The sequence below is a fragment of the Perognathus longimembris genome, chromosome 4, assembly GCF_023159225.1.
Source record: "Perognathus longimembris pacificus isolate PPM17 chromosome 4, ASM2315922v1, whole genome shotgun sequence".
Lineage (NCBI taxonomy): Eukaryota > Metazoa > Chordata > Mammalia > Rodentia > Heteromyidae > Perognathus > Perognathus longimembris.
In genome coordinates, this window is record NC_063164.1 from 77,844,657 (window position 1) to 77,863,492 (window position 18,836).

The 18,836-nt window shown below is 33.4% G+C and overlaps 1 protein-coding gene and 1 long non-coding RNA gene across 2 annotated transcripts in view; both read left to right on the forward strand.

Moving 5' to 3' along the window:
- Positions 1–18,836, forward strand: part of Lrp1b (LDL receptor related protein 1B) — a 1,711,024-nt gene that overhangs the window by 53,893 nt on the left and 1,638,295 nt on the right. The window lies entirely within an intron of this gene.
- On the forward strand, positions 4,435–18,295 carry LOC125350719. The gene is made up of 4 exons (XR_007210802.1): positions 4,435–4,597; positions 9,366–9,369; positions 11,582–11,585; positions 18,262–18,295. It is a non-coding gene; the product is annotated as an uncharacterized LOC125350719 (long non-coding RNA).

Sequence of the window (18,836 nt, forward strand, 5' to 3'; positions counted from 1 at the left end):
TCCCTTTGGTCCATAACACAGATTCAAAAAAATTATTCATTTACAGGATTTCTTTTTTATTAACTGTATAACCTCTGATAGCACAGACTATTTCGCCCTACATTTTATTTCTAGAAATTATGGTATAATATGGACCAATAATAAATATTTACATTGACTCAAAAATATTCTGTAAAATATGTGCATTCCTATTTTTGGTTTATGTCCTGAGTACTTCATAAAGTATTTCCCCATTCTGGCTTTTTGCTTATTTGTTTGTTTATTGTGTTGCTTTTATCTATAGATATCTTTAGTCCCATTAAATACTTTTTTTGTAAATTTATGAATTGCAATCTCTAATTTATATTAAATACAGCTTCTCAATAGCTTATTTTGTTTATTCAGTTCCAAATTTTGTGAATTTCGGCAGTATTAGTACTGAGGAAATTAATAGAGGAAAATACATACATTAATTACTATTATGTAGTTGGGAACAATCAGCACTTTTGTGGGCTCGATTCTGCATTTTCCCATCAACCACTTTCTCTCTTTGTCTCCTGAAATTCTTAGATGTAGCTAATTGAGAACCATTTCTTGAGGAATTTCTGGCAGGGGAATAACAGCAGTAAGCTTACCACTAATTTCAAATGTGGTTTATATAAGGTGTCAGTAACAACCAATTAATTGTTTTATCTGTGCTAATAATTGTGTCAAAAAATACTACAGGCAGTTAGAACAAGAGATCATGTCAGCTTCCCACCCAACATAGATTTCTGAATGACACAGTACCAGGGCTTGTTTTTTCATGGGAAGCAAGTAACTACTATACTTTAAACAGAAAAATGAATGCTTTCACTAAATTAGGTTGAATTATTTCAAAATTCATAATTTATTTCAAAAAAGATTTTTTTTACAAACTCAACGTTTTTTTATTATTTTCATTTCTTAATACTCATTATTGATTTTTTAAAGACAAAGACTGCAATGTGGATAAAATTCCATTGAAATCCCTACAATTTCCTCTAGGTTTCCATAGAAACACTGAAAACTGACCCTAGGACTCAGACAATTATGTGTTGCCAAACACACTTGAACACAGTCATAAGAGACTATTCATTTAATAGCATCTTTTATTTCCAGAAAGGAAAGGACAGACTTAATACACTAGTTAGAACCGTACTATGATCTGGAAGATGTATAGCATTCAGTTTGCCCTGACGAAGACTTTATTTGACACATGTGGAGATCCTGTTGTGTATTTTATGTGTTCATTTTCTTTATTTATGGGATGCTTTTCTTTTCCTTTTCTGTTTTCTTTAACATATTGCAATTAATTCTAACACAGCTTTGCCCCTCAGTGGAGATCCTAATGTTAAATCTCTGTGATATTTTAAAGCAAATTTTATGTAGGAAAGAAAGGAATCAAATTGGAATTAATTCCATAGTCCTATGTTACTTCTTAATTCTGACTGTTCTCCGTGGAAGAAATACCTGATGATTTACGGTTTGTTGAGAAAATGAAAAATCAGAGCTCCGTTGTTAAGAAATACAAAACACAGATGAAATCTGCTTATAACATGCATAAAGGCTGAAGAAAAATATTGAATGTAGGGGAAATAGTGATCAAGTTAAAATGTTTCATATTTGATAGAGTATAAATTAGAATTTGTTATTATTGTTAGTTATATGATATTATTAAAAGCACTACAACTGAATAGTAAGGGCTACTTACTCTTCAGTTTATAAACTATGTAGTATATTTACTCCATATCACGATTGAAGTATCTTCTGGAATACTTCATTTATACTGATATAGTTATTGCATAATGTTGATATATTTGCAATACACTTCGTGATAGGTCATATGTAGATGACACCACACACACACACACACACACACACTCACACACACACACACACACACACACCTAGCTCTATTTTTCATGATACTGACTTGATAAAAGTTGATTCTTGAAAATAAATAGCATCTCAAGAGAGAAAATAGCAATAGGATACTAAGTATGGCAAGCATTTATGTGAAGATTTTCTTAGTTCCTTTAAGATTTCGATGACTCAGATAGTGCTAAATGAACTTACTTGAGGGGGAAATTAAGTAATAGGTTAAAACATTTCATAGTCATATCATTATAAAGTGCCTAACATGAGTGCATATTCACATTTTCTTACCTGAAATTTATTTCAGATGATAATGTCAATAATGTATAGATACATTGATCTAATAGAGTGATTATGTAGTCTCCAATTGTTAGGAAAGACTAAATTGCTTATGTCAGAAATGAATGAAATCTTAAGGATAGCCAGGCTTTTTGAAATAGAAGACGTTATCTTTGGACAGGAAATGCAGCTTGAGCAAAGGCAGGGAAATTTCTAACTATGCGATGATGGCAGAGAAATGTTGGTTGTCATAGAGTTTTCTAAATTAAAAAAAATGTACAGAAAATACACATTTCAATCTGCTTTTGGAAAACCCTGAGCACAAGGAGAAATCTATAATGACTGTGATGTGTGCATAGTGTATGGCAGATACTAGTGACAAGAGATGGAGAGCAAAATGCATGGTATGTTTTGATTACATGTTGTAAAAATAAGACATGTTCATTACTGCGCACTCAGTTGAGACACAATTAGTGATGATTATCTATTGAAAGTATTCCTTAAAGCACCACATAATTTGCTATTTAAATATTCAAATAATATGGTCTGATAAGATTTGTGGCCACACATATTTTTGTTTCATCCTCATATTAATTCAGTTTTCCTATAAACTATGACCTACTACCAGCAAAAGAGCATCTCTAATGCCTTGTGGGCAGATGTAATAGAAGAGATACTGGGGAAGACAAATTCCTTGCAGAGAGCGATTTGTGAAATCCTACAGGGAACCAAGAAAAGCATAGTCCCAAACAATCACCCCAGCAGAGACAGATTTATCATTGATTCTCTCTTATCACTTCTGGAAAACAAACTTTTAACTTATAAATGATAACTTCTGCAACCTTGTATGTAAATTTCCACAGAACATTGTGGACCATTATTCTGCACTGGAATGGTGGCTTCATTCTTAACAGTAAATATTTTGTGTTCATAAGTATAAATTCTTCTTCTAAATATAAAATGAAAAAGTATTTTCAAGTGTATATAAATTGTAAACCATTATTTTTATTTAAATTTTAGTGTAAAGTTGTACAGAGGGGTTACTGTTGCATATTTTAGGCAATGTGTACATTTCTTTTGAACAGTGTTAGCCCCCCTCATTTTCTCTCACCTCTTCCACTTCCAACTTTCCCCCACTTAAGTTGTATAGTTCATTTCTAACATAATGTCAAGGATCACTGCAGAATTGGCTCAACTTTTGTCCTACTGTTTCTGTGATTCCTTTTCCCCTCCCCAAATCAGATATATATGTATATATATATATATATATATATATCACATATATATATATATAGATATAGAGAGAGAGAGAGAGAGGGAGAGACAAAGGATACAGGAATAAAAAAAATGCCAAAAGGGAATAAAACAAAGGGCGGGGGGAAAGACTTTGTCTCTGTTCTTACTTTACATGACTCTGGTGATAGAATACTATTAATAACTCCTATTATCCTAGAATTTGAAAAGGTTGAGTTGTATATGAGTTTTTTTTTCACTTAAATTTCATTGTAAAGTTGATATACCTAGTTGTGACAGTTACAAAAGTTAGGAAATGGGTAAATTTCCTTTGAGCAGTATCACTCCTCCCTCATTTTCTCCCATTTTTTCCCTTCCATGCCCCACCACCCAAGTTATAAAATTAATTTCCATCTGTGTCTAGTATCACAGCAGAATAGAATTATCCTTTGTCCCAACTTTGCTGTGCTTCCCCCTCCCCAAATCAGATAAACTTATGTATAAGACAAAGAATAGAGAAATTAAAATACAAAACAGTGAAGAAAGGAGTAAACTGAAGAAAAATAAAGAAAACTGGGAACATAACAATAAGAAACACCTTGCTTTGCATTTCTTTTACGGCCAGGGGTGTTGAGCACTTCTCCATGTGTCTTTTGGACATTCTCCTTTCCTCTTCAGAGAAGTCTCTTTAAGTCTTTAGCCCATTTATTATTGAGGCAGTTGTGTCTTTGAAGATTTGTTTTTGGGGAGTTTAATTTGTTTGAGTTCTAAGTATATTTAAATATGAGGCCCTTGTCTGTTGTAAGGCCAGTGAACAACTTTTCCCAGTCTCTGGGCTTTCTGTTTATCTTCCAAGATTTGTCCTTTGCCATACAGAAACTCTGCAGTTTCATGCAGTCTCATTTGTCCAAACTTTCTTTGATTCGTTATATTTCGAAGTCTTTATTAAGAAAGTTTCAATATGTGCCAAGGAGCCCTAGTGTTTCTTTTATTCTTTCCTGCAATGTTTTCAGAGTATCTGCTTTTACCTCAAGGTCCTTGACAATATTGAGATTCCACATCACCCCATTTAGGATGGCCATTATCCAGAAAACTAATAGCAACAGTTGCTGGTAGAGATGTGGCCAAAACTGAACACTACCTAACTGTGGTTGGGAGTGTAAACTTGTTCAACCACTCTGGAAAGCAATGTGGAGGTTCCTCAAAGAGCGTAGAGCTCCCCTATGACCCAGAAATTCCACTTCTGGGCATTTACCCAAAGGATCACAAACATTGCCAAACTAAAGGTACCAGCACAACCGTGTGCATAGCAGAGTTATTTACCATGACTAAAATATGGAAGCAACCCAGATAGATGCCCTTCAGTAGATGAATGGATCAAGAAATTATGGTATATATCTACAATGGAATTTTATGCTTCCATCAGAAAGAATGGCATTGGCCCATTCATAAGAAAATGGAAAGACTTGGAAAAATTATACTAAATGAAGTGAGCCAGACCCAAATAAACATAAATTCTATGGTCTTTCTTATTGGTAATAATTAGTATAAGTCTAGGATAATCCTAGCAAATGATCACAATAGCTCAATAGCTATGTACATATGATCACATGAGGCATGGTAAGAGAAACTACCTCCAAAATATGGAAGCAAATGGTTTAATATTGAGGTTATTATTTCCAATGAACTATATGAAATTATTTCTTTTTTCCTCTGTTCATCTTCCCTATGATTTAGCCCGTGTTGTCACTGTATTTGATTCTGGTACCCTGGGTAGTTTATGTATATCTATCTGAATTAGGAAAGGGAAGGGGAACATTAAAACTGTGAGACATAGGGGAAAAGGAAAAGCAATGCAGCAGCAGTATTTACAAGACAATATATTGTAAACCAAGGATACGTGGGAGAAAAGTGAGGGAGAGGCTATCAAGTTGAACAAGAAATGTGCTCATTACCTAAACTATGCAGCTGTAAACCTTCTTGCACTTCACCTTGACAATAAAAAATAAATAATTAAATGGAAAAAAAGAAACGAAAAACCTGTTTCCCTTCCTCAGAATCAATTAAAAAGCTACAGAATACTGTGATTTTTTTATTTTGTACTTGATCATAGCGTGCATTTTATTTATAAAATGATTCACTAAATATTGTTATATTATACTCTAAAACTACTATGTATCTTTTAGGATGTTTCTAAGATCCAGCAATACTACATGTAATCTTCACAGTCTGATGATTTTCATTTTTGCCTTCCAAATGTATTTGAAAGGTTTGATTATGAATATTAAGAGAAACATTTCAGATATCCTCCAAAAACTCCTCTTTGGGGACTGTTAAGCTCCTTTGATCAGAATTCCTGTGATGAATTTCAACAAAACTCTCTACTAGTGAATGTTCTCTTGTTCTACTTTATAGAAAAAGAAGCTATTTAAAAACTAGTTTTGTACTGTCTTTCAGGCCTCTTTCTTATCTTCCTTTGACTTGGAAATTTGATTCTGTGAGTTTAATGTGCACTCTACTACCTCTTAAAACAGGAGATGGATGGATGGATTAAAGCAATACTGTGAAAGTAGATGCTACTTTAAAACATTTTCTCTTTTGTTGCTTTTTTCTCAAAGTACTCTTACAAAGTAATATTAAGATTTGAGTATTCTCAATTCACAGAAGTTTCTAAAGCCTATAGAAATTTCCTCTGTGTGGGTAAGTCTGCCTGCCATTAGATTTGATGATGCTTTACCTTAAAAAATATGATTTATCATTATGTCTTAATGCTGATGTGCATAAATAACCTTTCCCTCTTTGGGACATATTGTGGCTCATCTGTTCAAAAAATAGATTGTTTACAGTATTTTAAATCAAGAGAATATATATCTTCCTATTAAGAAAATGGTTTGTCAGATGTTGTAAAACATTTTTTTTTTAACAGTAAAGGTCACATTTTATTGCCCAAACGTGTCAGTGCTTTATGTCCGTGCTGTGAAATGTTATTGCTTCAGGGTGATTATGTGGGAGGGGCTGTGGTGAAGAATGCCTCTCTGTGACCAGCTATGATTTACAGCAGCAAGTAGAGAATTAAACCCTTAATTGAAGCCTATAGAGCAGTACCTAGGGGTACGTTCAGGCTGAAATTTGATTCAGACAATTTTCTTAGTCAAGTCCCTATGGGCTTACCAGTTGATTCTCATGAGTTTTGATTGTGATTGAAAAGACAAGCTGTTTTCTACTTTGCCCTGAACTTCCCTAAGGTAAACCCTCAATTTTAGTGTGTTTTTTGATTAATGAGGAGGGAGAAGTTATCAGGAGGAAGAAAATTGTTGGATTTTAACTCTCCATGAATTCCAAAAGGAATATTTCTTAGCATACCAGATATTTTGCAAGGGAAATTCTTATCTAGGATAAAATTATGATGTTGCTGCAGGTGGCTGCATTGACTTGGTGCTAAATCTTCTTTCAGACCCCTTATATTTATTGACTCCACAATAAGCATCACCAGGCAAACTTAGAGTGGCCATATTGTAGGTTCAGATATCATGTGAAGTCAAACTTCTTTTCCTTTGTCCAATAAATAACACATTATTCATTCTATCATGCCTTGCATTCGTTCCATCTATTTGGTATGGTTTACACGTTTTTACTGGATTACTTATTCACCCATGTTATTTGTAATGGTGGAAAAGCTATGTTATTTGGTTAATTTACAACCAGATGTTTGGAAATGTTTGTGATATGGACAATGACACTCGTGATACAGAATATTAAATCCACTTGTGGTATGTAATACTTACCATGGGAAGAAATACCCATGGTGTGCTGGAACTGCTTAAATGGTAAGGAATACCATTTTAGTGGCATAAGAAAGTAATAATATCATAAAATACTATAGTTGTTAGTAGATAGGATGGAATGGAAAGAAATTAACTATATTAGTAACTTAATAATTAATAAAATTAATAATTTTACTCCCAGATAAAATTAATATCATTAGCAACCTATTGAGTTCAAGATCAAGGGAGCAGAAGCTAAGATAACCTCGAACATTTGAGTAGGCTGTGAGTGAAACCATCTCAAGCAAGTTTTGTTTTTCATTTGAAGTAAAATATCCACATAGACACTGAGGGGAAACAGGGAATGACTAGTATAATTAATGATCAGAAATAAAGGTTTGAAAACAATTTTTAAAAGAAGGATGTTGAGCCAAGTATGTATTTCCACTTCCTTGGAAAATCACATGGAGTTCCAGAAGGAAAAAATATGGGAACATAGAATTTAATAGCAATACAGAGTTGCAAGAAATTAGGGAAATAAGAGAAAGACAAAAAGAAACTAGAAGCAGGAAGAGGGAGATGGGAAATCCCAAACAGAATTGAGCAAATTCACTGAAAAATCAAGAATTATTTAACAATGGATTCGAGAAAAATTTGGTAGTATGCAGGATGACTCACTGCATTTCAGAAGTGGTAAAATAGTAGCAGTAAATAAAGACCTCCTTGTTGATGGTTGATGTAAAGATAAGACAAGAAAGTACCCAAAATGAAGAAAAGAGTTATGATACATTACTTATGATATGTTTATCATAAAAATTGTGTTTATAAAAATTATGTTCATAAAATTCAATAGTGGGATGAATAAGATAGATCAGTGGTGGAGTGCTTGCCCAGAAAGCATGTACCCTGGTTTTGATCCTCAGAACTGGAAACAAAAGCTGACAGATGTGATAAATGATCAATACAAATACAGAAGAACAAAATGCAATCTCAAATAAAGAAGCTGTTACTTTGCATATAGATAAGTAAATTTTAGTAATAGGGCATAAAGAAAATACTGGAAATTCATTGGTTGGATCCTAGTTTATTGAAGTAATGTGTATGTCCACATTAATAACTGTTCATAGTTTACAACAGAATTTCACTATATATAAGGGAGTTCTAGATAAGATTTTTATAAAACTTTTTAATCTCACATTTATGTGTGATCACTATTTTTTATGGCTGGCACAAAACTGTACCTTGATTAAAACTGAGCATGTAGATTTCACCTAAACATACTAAAGATATTGTACTTCCTTTTCTAATAACCCATGCTGATTACTCTTATTATATAATATTTTATATATGGAAATACAAAGTTATTAATGCTGATTTTATAAAAGCATATTGTATTATTCTAAGAGAAAATTAGTTTTACCTGGTACTGAAATTGCAGGCATCTCTCATTTGTAGGCGATTTCCCAAGAAAAAAAGTGAAACATTCTGATTGTGACTAAGATTTTTCTGATTATTACTGGTGAATGATTTTCTAGAAAGTTTTCACAGAAAAAAATAGCAAAATAATTTTATTGAATTTTCCTTCACAAAATAATTTCAAGACGGAATTTTTTTTGGTTTTATGTTAATGATTTGACTATACTATGCATCAAACATAAATGTGAGATTTGACTCAGTTCTATTTAACACATAGTCACTTAAACACTTTGTGGCAGACCTTTTGCTAGGTCTAGGGTTGGTCTGATCAAGATGAAAATAATAGTAGCCTTTGTCCTCAGAATTTATATATTCCAGGATGTAGATGAAAATAAGTAGAAATACATAGAAATTAAGCTTGAAAGGTTAGGAACCCTCTAATATATTAGGAATTTCATTTGGAAATTTAGTTGGAGAAGACATGATGCGTGTCTTAGAGCAAAGAAGTTCTAAGAGCATAGCTCATTCAAAGTGTAGACTTTAAATTGTGAACTGGAGATGCTTGAAATAATGAGTAGAATTAGGAATTTATTCCAAGGGTAACAAGAATCACTGAATGGTAAGAAATAAAATAGTGATGTGATAAAAAAATATATTCTTTGAAATGATCATCTGATGGGAGGGAAACTAGTATGCAAAGAGCAAATATGGAATGGCAGCTTCATTAAGATATAGATGAGCCATTGAGACAATGTATGGGGTTAGTGTTGATCAGTAAGAGGAAGTATCTAGCTGTAGTAAAGTGTATTTAGAGATGTAGACTTAAAATTTCATACAATTACCCTAATTAGTAACTACTGTTCTTTATCTATTAAATTTCTAAGTCATTTAAAACCTTAAAAACTATTTGTAGCTCCAGGATCAGAGAAAAATCTGCGGACCATATAGTCATAGGCTACTATTTGCAGATTCCTGGACTAGAAAATTAACCTCTGATTAAAAGAATCTCAACAGGAAATGACAGGTACTGGGTCTGAAAAAGGAAAAAAAAAAACAGAGCATTGCATAAAAAAGTCAGATAATTTGAACTAATTATCTCTGACATTAATGGAAGCTACCTGCTAAGAAGTTAAAATCTACAGTAATAATTGAGATTTACAAGGTTTTATAAAACATAGCCCTTTTACTCCACTGGATCTATATAAATGCTGATTTGAGTTCACGACACTCTGTACTGCATTTTTCATTCTTGTATTTGACTATTTAATCCTTTCTACTTGTCGCTAATTATAATTGTTTTAGTCTTATGGCATGATGATAGCATATGCATTCAGGTTTATAGCTATTGTGTTTAAAGATTTAAAAAAGTGGAAGACATCTTTGTACATTTAAGTCTGTATTATGTAATAAGCAAAAAGATTGTGTGTATGTATGTTTAATATAACATGACAGGCACTAGGACACCTGCCTTTTTAAAGGCAGTTCTGTTAAGGGTTTTTGTTTTTAAACTTTTTTTTGCCATCCATCCTGTGCAATATGCCGTGTAGAATATTTGTCTTAAAATTCAAGGCCACAAAAAAAATGCTTTGGGATAAAAAAGAAAAAGGAAAAAAATCATGCCAGCTAATCATGTCAAGTTCACTGCCTGTCAGATTGGTGATATATACCTTCTGTAAATAACTTTTTTGAAGAAGGAAATAAAATCAGCTGGAACTGAACCCTAAAAAAAAAAAAAGCAATAGAATTTAGAGTTAAAGAAAAGAAGCCATCCTTTTCCACACCTAACTGTTATTCCTCCCTACCCCTCCCAACTTTAAAAAATCTTGACTTTAGATGTCCTAGAAACCTAAGTTCTATTCTTGGCCCTCATGATAGCCAGTTAATTAGTTTTTCCCATTTCAGTTTACTGTTCTATGAAATGAAGGTATCTGTATCTCGGTGGATCAAGAGCACAGCCAAGAGAACCAGCCTGTACTTGCTAGTCTGAGTTTACAGAACCAGAGATTTCAGGACAGTATTGTACATGAAAGCACTTAGCAGAATATACATAATTGATTCAAATGCCTTTCAAATTTGTCTCCACTAAAAATGTTTGGAATGTAATGTACTATGTGAATGTCTGATACTTGTTGATGAAATTACCTGTGTTCCTAATTTGAGAATTGGTAAAGTAGCATAATCCACAAGCAGAGTCAATGGGTATTTTCTGATGGCAGCATGATTGTTCTTTCAGGAATATGCTTACACTGCATGGATTGTAGATGATCTGTGAATGTATCAGAGAAGGGCCTGTAATTCACAGTTATCCTGCATCTGTCACCTGTGTGTTACCATACTGCCTTAAGTTTATTGTGATGATGATGCTGTTGATCATGGCATAGATGAGTCAAGGTATTAAGTGGTTTTGTGTATATATCAAATGACACTAATGCAGGAAACTTGTGAGGCAGTTGAAATGAAGAAAATAAATGGTTTGTTAGAACCTAGTTTTATCATTCACTTGACAAAGAGAAACTTCAGACAAATGGTTTACCCTCTTCACTAAGCCTAATTTTAATTTTCTATAAAATGTGAATGAAGTACACTTCATAGGTTACCCATGTAACTTAAAAAAGAGGACTTGAGATACTCAACGTACTAGGTATTCTATGTATGTTAGTTTCTCCCTTCACCTTATTAAAAATTCAATGTGGTGCTTTATCTCTAGCAGATCTAAGTCATTCGCCTTAGATAATAAACCTAAATAATAAAAACAGAAAAGAAGGATTTTATTGATATGTTTTTGAGCCCTAAGGAATGTGAAATCTGTTATATCTGAAGTAAACAAATTCCATTGTGATATGAGCTTTATCCAAAACTAAGAAGAGGCCTATAATTTGTTTTATTTAAAACATTAAATTATGATGGCTCACTTAATAACTCCAAACTACTAAGCTAAACTACACTTGTACTCAGCAAACAGTCATAAAAATTCCTGTTAGACATTTAATTACTGCACAAATTGTTTTATAAAGCACAGTAAAACAAACATGTTGATTAGCAAAAAAAGAATAGTCATGATTGCCAAAATGCTAATCTTTTTAAATAAGCAAATTTAGCAACATACAATATTCTGTCAACTAGAATTCTTTACCCCTTAAAAGCTTGTAATTAGTTTGCAACCCTGACCATCAGTAAAGGTAAAAGTAAAGATTTTACATACTGATTCTTTTCATGTGTCCAAGTTGGAAATATATTTATTATGTCCTTATGAAAAAGAATTGCCTGGATGTTTGTCTCAATGGAGAGTTAGATTAACATTTGGGAACATGAATTCACAGAACCAGAGCAAAGGACAAGCCCAAATCAGTGCATGAGTAAATGATGGAATAAGTGAGGATCACAGTAAGAGATGGCAGTGTGACCTCAGGTTCAGGGTGGGGGCGAAACTGTGAGTTTTCTGCAGACAAACCAGTTCCAGAGTTGTCACTCTTCTAAACCAGGGTCACTATTTAAGTAGAACCACTGATGTAATATTCAACAGTACTGTGGTCAGGAAGATCTTACTTATAAAGTGAAATCTGAAAGGCTACATGGTGAATAGATTCTATAAAAGCAGACAAGCTTATAATTACAAAATTCTCAACATTTTTGGCCTAATTATTTTTAAATTGCAGCATATTTTTGTGAATATCAGGTACCTAGCATTGCTACTTCTGGACAAAGTAAGCACAGGTTGGGTGCACACATACATAAAAAGATTACATTGGTGTGCAATACTAAATACTGTGCTATGGTCGTGGATTATTGCAAAAATACAAAATAGAAAATAATGAAAAGTAAATAGGTGTAAGATCACTTTCTTATTAATATACTTATTTAACAAATTTTTTCAACAACGATCTGTTCATCGTGCACTGTAGGCACAAGAATAAATTAAAACTCTCAGACATGGAATGATAGCCTTGATGGAAGACAATGGGACATAAACAAAATTAATAGAGTTATAATTAGCAGACCATTTTTAACTCATTTTAGAAACTGACATGTTATCATTTTGCTTTGTATAGACATGGAATCAAGTAATGCATTTTGTGTGTTATGGGAGTGACAAGGAGAAAGCTCTGTTCTGGGGTGTGCTGTTTGGGAGAGATTGTTGCATAATTGTTTTTCTTCAAAATGTACCTATGTGTGTGTGCATGCATTTGTGTTTGCATAAGATAAAAAAATAGATACAAGAGAAAGATAAATTCAATTAAAATTATTGGAAAGTTCATCATCACTATAAGGGGATGGACAAGACATAGATGGAACATATACATGAGTAGTCAACCCTCTTACACAAAATTACTATCTATATAGCCCAACTGCAATATATGAAACTGGTTAATTACAAGAATTCTGTTTCTAGTTGTTGGAACCAATATACTGTATTATAGAAATCTAGAAATCAGAAATCTTCCTATTTGTTACTTCCTGCTGAAAAAGTAATAATGATTTGCTATCTCTAATGAAATACACAAAATAAAACAGACAAATAATATTAAAGTGAATGACATGCATATATATATATATACATATATATATAATCTTCAGTGCAAGTGAAAGTTATGGTCAATTGTGAAGTCAATTCCATATGCAAAAATGGAAACTTAGGTTTTACTATATTTATTTTAAAAAGCCATTCACATAGGAAACGAGCTTTGGTGAATCTCTGTCATTATTTCTTTTTTGTTTGTTTGTTTGTTTTTTGGCCAGTCCTAGGCCGTGAACTCAGGGCCTGAGCACTGTCCCTGGCTTCTTTTTGCTCAAGGCTAGCACTCTGCCACTTGAGCCACAGCGCCACTTCTGGCCATTTTCTGTATATGTGGTGCTGAGGAATTGAACCCAGGGCCTCATGTATACGAGGCAAGCACTCTTGCCACTAGGCCATACTCCCAGCCCCGTCTGTCATTATTTCTAGAACATGAACTGGGAAAGAAAATCTTAAAAATGTTTCCCTGAGAAGCTAATGATCAGTTTTCAGTTTAAGTGTGGAAACCATTACGTTAACTCAGTCCTCAAGGAACCAGTTCTCAGGCTGCTAATAAGCCATGTTTCCATATCCATTTATTTCATGTCTCCCCTCTTTCCTTCAGGAGGTACAATATTAAGTGCAGAGATTCAGATGATACCTGGAAAAAAATCTCCATTTATTTTTAAACATTTCTATATTTTAGAGGTAATAAGAGAATACCAGATTAGTAACTTGATCTGTATTACTTGTAATGTAGTCTTCCAGAATTTTGCATCTTACACTCTGACAAGTATACTCTGAAAGTACTGTATTTCAAAGATTTTTACTTGTGAATCATTTCAGACTTTTCTGACATGCTCTAAGACAAAGATGCTCTGTTTTTTAAGGAAGTTTATAGCATTTCAACTTTGATAAAATAGAGTAAAAAATGCAAATCTTATACACATTTCAATAAACAATGCTAGAGTTTACAATATTTGGCTGTTTTGGGAGTAGGGTACATGGTGAATAAAGTATCCCTTCCACTTATTCAGGTGAGTTAGATGCTATAGTATCTTCAATCTTCATTTTACTTCTTTTTCCATGAATATTCTGATCTCAATGCAAAAATATATACTAAGTAATAAAAGTTACAGAATTTATATCATCTGGTTTCTCATGAAATTCAAGCCCTTATGATGTTGGACAAGTTCAATTACTGGTCGCCTTGAGGTTTGAACTCAGGTTCTTATATTTGCCAAGCAGTTGTTCTACCTCAAGCTAAAGTACATTGTTCATTTAAAAATGTTCTTAATTGTCTAGACAAAGATATCCATGCATGAAAAGCAATCATAAATATGTACCAAATTTCACTTAAAAAAGTCTCTCTCTCTCTCTCTCTCTCATATTAAGAATAAGTTAAGGAAATGGAAGGACTTGGAAAAAGTAATACTAAGTGAATTGAGCCAGACCCAAAGAAACATGGACTCTATGGCCTCCCTTATTGGGAATAATTAGTACAGGTTTAGGCAAGTCATAGCAGAGCATCACAAGGCCCAATAGCTATATCCTTATGAACACATAAGATGATGCTAAGTGAAATGAACTCCATGTTATGGAAACAATTGTTATATCACAGTTGTAACTACTTTCAACGTCCTATGTGTATCTGTAGCTTCTATTATTGATGATGTTCTTGTATCACCTTCCTGTGGTTGTACCTACACTATCTCTGTAATCTTATCTGAGTATATTGGAAACCGTATTTACTGGTATTGGAAGTAGGAAATTCAAAGGGAATACCAAATTTGAGAGACACATGGTAAAAAAAGAGAAACAACTACAAAAGCAATACTTGCAAAACTGTTTGGTGTAAGTGAACTGAAGACCTGGGGGGGGGGGCAGGGAGGGGGTATGAGGGACAAGGTAACAAACAGTACAAGAAATGTATCCAATGCCTAACATATGAAACTGTAACCTCTCTGTACATCAGTTTGATAATAAAAAATTGAAAAAAGAAGAAAAAAAAAGATCCTCAAGCGAGAAAAGTAAATATGGGCCATACATTTTTCAGTGGCATTTTTTTTTTTTTTTTTTGCCAATCTTGCAAATCATCAAGACTTAAGAGAAAACCTTTTAAACAAATGACTTTGGCATTCTAAGGCCTCATTTACCAGGGCTGGCTTCTGTAGCAAGGCATTTTAAGACACAAAATAGTTTTTGGTTGAAGAAGGCTGGGTGGCGATCCCCTCAAATACTTGACTTGCGTCCGTAGGTCAATTTTGACAAGAGCAAGTTGAATTATCACTTTACCTTTGAATGCCTTCATCTGGGGAAAGAAGGTGGATATCTGTTCTCTTAGCTGACCAGGTGTCCTGCCTGAGTTTTGACAATTTCAATTTATTCTGAGACTGAGATTTTCCAACATTTGTAATCAGGCCCTAAGCGGCATGTACCCTTAAAACGGCCCCATAATAAAAGGGCCTTCCAGGTCCATTGACATGAATAAAAGCACAATTCTCAATCAAAAAAAAAAAAGAATAAGTTATGGACTTTAATAAAGGAAAATAATCCTGAATTGTCTGTATCTGGACCAGTTAGTAAAACATGGTCTTAGAAGTGAAAAGAGGACACGGAAAGAAAGACATGTGAGTACAGAGCAGTTTTGAATGAAAATATATGACAAATCACCAATCAAGTGCTCAAGCATTTGAGGTAAGACCTAGTATGAGCCATCAGTAGGAAAAAAAAGGCAGGAAGGCAGGAAGAAAAAGCGGAAGGAAGGAGTCCAATATTATGATATTTTGATATTGTTTCTGTCATTTATTAATGTTCCTTTTGAAGAGTATCAGTATATGCACACACATAATAGGCAACAGGCAAACATGCCAAGTGATTTTTTGATCTGAAACTGGGGAGCAGGGTCCCAGCTCCCGAGTCTGGGCCGTGACCCTGGCCAGTCAGTATACTTTTTACTTCCCCAATAAATCCATCTTTTTACTTGAAAAAAAAAAAGTCTACAGCCATACCACCCTGAACGTGCCCGATCTCGTATGAAACTGGAAGGCATGCTCAAGTAGTTTGGTGTATGTAGAGACTTTCATTTCATATGCTGTTACAAACATAAAGCTCATGCACTTTGTAGTGTCTCAACTTTAGAAGTTGAATGTTTAAATGTTACAAAACATTTTGAGAAACACCCATCATTTAAAAAAAAAGACGTAAGTGTACATCTTGTGCACTAGTTCTCCAATCATGATATCACACAATTGCCCTTTTCTGGCAGTGCCAAATATCAGAATTAGTGAGTCAAAACACAGATTCACATTTCTGCCTTCCTTCCAATTAAACAGCTAATGAGCTAGATAATGACCCTTCCTCCTAACTGGTTGTAAGAATAATTAGATTTAAAAATACTTCACACATGAATGAAATCACATTGTTGCCACTCAGAGGAACTGAGGATGGAGCACCATATTTGAATGTTCTTCCACAGACAGAAGTCACTGTGCTTTATGGTGGAGAGACTGGAGAATTTCAGTACAAAGTGTTGTCTCACATATTTTACCTTTATAAACAGGAAAATGATAACTGTAAACTGGAAAAATAATGCAAAATCATAAGGATGTCTGTGCTATAATAAAATTAATCGAATCATTACAATATTGTTGTCTAATAGTGTGGCTATACTATGATGTTGAATCTTTTTCTCCTAAAGTTCCTTGACAAACTCTTTATAAAATGTACCAGAAGTACTTTATTCAATACAAATGGAAAAAGTCAAATTCTTTATGAATATTATTCCATGGACATGGGAAAGCTTTTAGTGCTTTTACAGTCTTCATTGTGTACATAAATTATATATATATTTTTCCCCCCAAAGGATACTTAGTATTTTTTAAGATAGTGATATATTTGTGAGTTATCTGAGGAAAATTGTTATACTGGAAATAGGATTAAAGACTAGATCTTGTTTTGGTGGTTTACTAACTTTTCAATGATATCTTTCACATCAATATAATAAAGAACAAATTTGAAATTTTGGAGGTATATCTCGAATTCTAGAATATTAAATTGTTAATACTTATTTCATGTTACCCAGTAACCTGGTTTCTTCGAAAGGAAGTTTTTAATTTATGTGTATTGTTTTCAAAGACTATCATATAGGGAAAAAAGCATGCTTCAGTTCTCCTTTTTACCTAATAATTTACAAACTTATTAAATGTCGATTACAATTTGTAAAAGTTTTGTATGGTTATTTATATAGCTAGATATAAGCAGACATATTCATAGTTAACTAGGACTCTTTACTTGATAATTCTTTAAAATAAATAAATAAAAGCAGCAAGCTTGATACTAATTAGTCTCATAAATTCCAATACTTCTCATTAAAACTTCCAAATGTTGAGTTTTTCACTTTCTAAGGGGACTTTCAATGGATAAATCTACTGCATAATTTTGGCAGCCCATGCCTTATAGCTTTACTGGCTCTTATTCAACTTCCAGCTGCCTAGAAAAAAATTAAGACATGGAACATAACCTTTAATTGCAATTAATTGCTTTTAACAAAATTTATAGTGAAAAATGGGAAAATGGTTTTGTGTTTGATTCCCTAATCTGTTATGACATAGGTAATGAGGACAATACTAATATGTGGCCATCAGGGTATGTGAACATTCAATAGATACCATTTATGAGAAAAATATTTGGTTTTTCAGTAGCTAATGTTTTTCCTAGATTTAAAAGATAATGCTTCTGTATATTATATACAGATACTAATTTTCCAAAATATATTGAGTATTATGCTTTCATGAGTATTGAGTATTATGCTGAAAATATTGTAGTTCTGATCATTTCTCAAGAATAAGAATTATATACTGATAATATCTGAACCTAGGCCTTAAGTTTAAATGCTTTCATATCTTTGTGAAGATTATCAGGGCTCAGAAACAATGTCAATACATGAAATCCAACTGTAATTAAAGGCTTTTCCTGGTTTTATAAATGGAGATACTGTTTTAATTCAATGGATTGCTTATGTTCTTTCAAATTTTGTTGTGAAAAGGTATAGGCTGGTAGCCAGTGGTTTATACCTATAATCTTAGATACTCAGGAGGCTGAGAACTGAGGTTTCTGTTCAAAGCCAGCCCAGGCAAGAAAGTGAATGAGACTCTTATTTTCAATTAACACTAAAAAGCTGGAATTAGAACTGTGACTCAGGGGCTGGGGATATGGCCTAGTGGCAAGATTGCTTGACTCATATACATGAAGCCCTGGGTTCAATTCCCCAGCACCACATATATAAAAAATGGCCAGAAGTGGCTCTGTGGTTCAAGTGGCAGAGTGCTAGTCTTGAGCAAAAGAAGCAAGGGACAGTGCTAAGGCCCTGAGTCCAAGGCCCAGGACTGGCAAAAAAATTAAAAAAAAATTATAGAACTGTGATTCAAGTAGTACAGAGATAGCCTTGAGCAGAAAAAGCTCATAGATAGTGATTAGGCCCTTAGTTCAAGTATCAGAACCAGCAAACACACAGACACAGACATTTAATATAGTGAGTGTTAATACTAGGATCATAGAAGTGCAAATGTTGTTTCATCCTTGGTAAATCATGCTGCCATCAAGTAACATTAATTATTTCTGCTCTACCTAGTAGACATCAATTCAAAATATTTCTTCAGCTTTCATCTTATGGTAGAAGGAAGACGACTCATCATCTTTTTAGAAATGAAGGTGATCGGATCATGAAATATTTTCATGATTGGCAGGCTTTCATGGTGAATGCAAATAGGCAGCGG